At 38.8% G+C, this 2,500-nt stretch overlaps 1 protein-coding gene across 4 annotated transcripts in view; it reads right to left on the bottom strand.

Moving 5' to 3' along the window:
• The window catches only part of RAI1 (retinoic acid induced 1), a 602,776-nt gene that overhangs the window by 258,013 nt on the left and 342,263 nt on the right, over positions 1-2,500 (bottom strand). The window lies entirely within an intron of this gene.

Genomic DNA, 2,500 nt, shown 5'->3' with positions numbered 1-2,500 from the left:
ATTTTCCAATGAACTTTGTTCACTTGGTATCCTTTGTTATAAAATAATATGTACATGTCCTACACTAGTGGGAGCTAGCTGGCGATCTGCACACATTTGTCTCTTGTGATTGGCTGACTAGATGTGCTCAGCTAGCTCTCATTACTGCATACCTACTCCTTTGGCAAAGGATATCAAGGGAATGAAGCAAATTTGATAACATAAGTATATTGGAAAGTTGATTAAAATTGTACGTTCTATTTGAATACTGAAAAAAACCCCATTAAGTTTCGTGTCCCTTTAAACTGTCAGATGTGTTCGTAAGTAAGAAATCTCAGATCTACCATTTTATTTCCTTATTGACCTCATTTTGCTTCATGCTGTTTAAATGCCCTTTAAATTAACCATCTATTCAGCAGAGTAGTTTTAATGATCCTGCTACCGTCCCTGCACATTTTATTGGCGTCGTTTACTGGAATCTTTTTTATATGACTAATGAATAAGGTCCCTAATACTAGACCCCTTATATAACGGAGGTAGATACCGTGCACCTATCGGAATACGGCTTTGCAATGCATTCATATCTCTGCTGCAAAGGGATTAACTATGCCACTGCAGTGTGGCGTCTTCAAAAGCACTTAAGGAGATGGGTTGCCCCTAGGTATCAAAGACTTCCTACTGCCTACCTCTACATGGGGACAATGTAAAAGCTTGTTACGGTGGCAGTGCATAAATCAGACGCAAAGCATGTCATGATTGTCACAACGACTAGAGATAAACGTCCCCCCTGGTGGGACGGCTGGACGACTTCACTGCTCTGACCATGCACAGGGTTGGTTCTTCAGTCTGCCTCTTGGCTGCTGATCATCTCAGTGAGCTTACAGAGGTTTTCGCTCCAGAAACCTGAGATCATTACCTCCACAGCACGGATTTGCTAATTTTACTTGGGAAATTAACCAATTTGTGTCACAACAAATGTAGCCAATATTCTAACGTTAAAGGAAAACTAAACTCAAAAGTAGCATTTTTTTAATTATCACTTATGTTGCTCGCTTTGCTTTTACTGTAACCCTGGCCCCGCAACATTGCACAAAGTGGCTGCTTGATAAGTGCCAGAGCTCATGTATTTCAGTTCCCAACTGGACACAGCAAAGGAGACAACATAATTATACTCAAGAGGCATATTCAAGCGGTGTGTCCCTGCATTGCAAAACTAAACAAATATTGCTAACAAAATGACAACTGTTTGTATGCAGATCTTTTGCAATGCAGTGCTTAACTGCAGTTATTTGCTGTGAATACAAAATGAATAACAGTAATGTCCCTTTAAGTCTGCCTTTCACATGATCTGTCTTGCTCTCTTTAACCCTTTGCCTGCCAAACAGCAGCCCAAGGAGTTAAACTTAAATTATCTACATATTGTTTATTCACTCTCTATCAATTACCGCTCTCATTTTTTCTCTACCAATTGGTGTTTTTTGTTTTTTTACTCATCATTGCCAGGCACTCTGTATCTCTCTCCCTCTGTTGTGCACAGTTCTATATCAATAAACAAATCAAACTTAGTCACTACCATACTGGGAAAAAAGCATGTTGACTCGGAGTAGGTGGTATCTTTTATTCCAAAACTCTTCATAGAAAATGGACACAGCTTTTGAAACTACAAACGTTTCTTCTTTGTCTGTTTTTGTGTTGTTAGTTCCCTGTAGTAGCCTCTGCTATTTTTTTTAATACATATTACAATGTACAAATACAGTCTATATAGCAAAGCTGTACTAGATTAACAATATTATGCAACAGTAAAGGTGGTAGGTATAATATATGTATACTATGTTAACGCAGCTTTAGATTCAAAAGGGACAATACTTTATTATTTCATGCAACAACACAAACATTGTTTTTAAAAAATGGGGGGGGGGGCTTGATGTGTCAGTCTTAAAAAAAAAAGAAAAGATAGAGCTATAGTCATGTACTCTAATATGTGTACAATATCTGATATGGCTGTGTTACTATAAATCCATTTGCATATGTAAGTGTATGCAAACTGTGTGTGCGAGTGTGCGCGTGCACATGCATACAACCATGCACAAGCAAATATTAGCAGTGAGCTTGTGTAGTACTCTACAAAGTGGGCAAGTATATTGGCACTGACTAATAACCCTGGTTTTGGTGAGCTCTACACCTGTGCACAACAGACAAGGTACCCTGAGAGATAAACAGGGATAAACCTTTCGGCTGCCAGGTTAGCCCACTTTCATTGGCACTGATCTACAAGTATGTAAAGGTTGCCAGCACCAGTCAGATTATTTAATACGTTTCACTTAAGGATCTAAATACAGGTTTAACCACTGGGCTACCAGAAGAATGTAATGCACTGCAATGCTTTGCTGGTACTTTTTGGTAGTCGAGGGTTAACGCCTGAGTAGATATAGACTAGGAAAGTCATACTGGCTTTTAGAAATGAACCAATCCTGCTTGCATTTTATCACTAACATAAAGCTGAACAGAATTCAGAACACAC

The sequence above is a fragment of the Bombina bombina genome, chromosome 11 (genome assembly GCF_027579735.1).
Source record: "Bombina bombina isolate aBomBom1 chromosome 11, aBomBom1.pri, whole genome shotgun sequence".
NCBI classification, from domain to species: Eukaryota; Metazoa; Chordata; class Amphibia; order Anura; family Bombinatoridae; genus Bombina; species Bombina bombina.
Note: the sequence above shows the minus strand (reverse complement) of the source record. Positions and strands in the feature narration are given on the sequence as shown.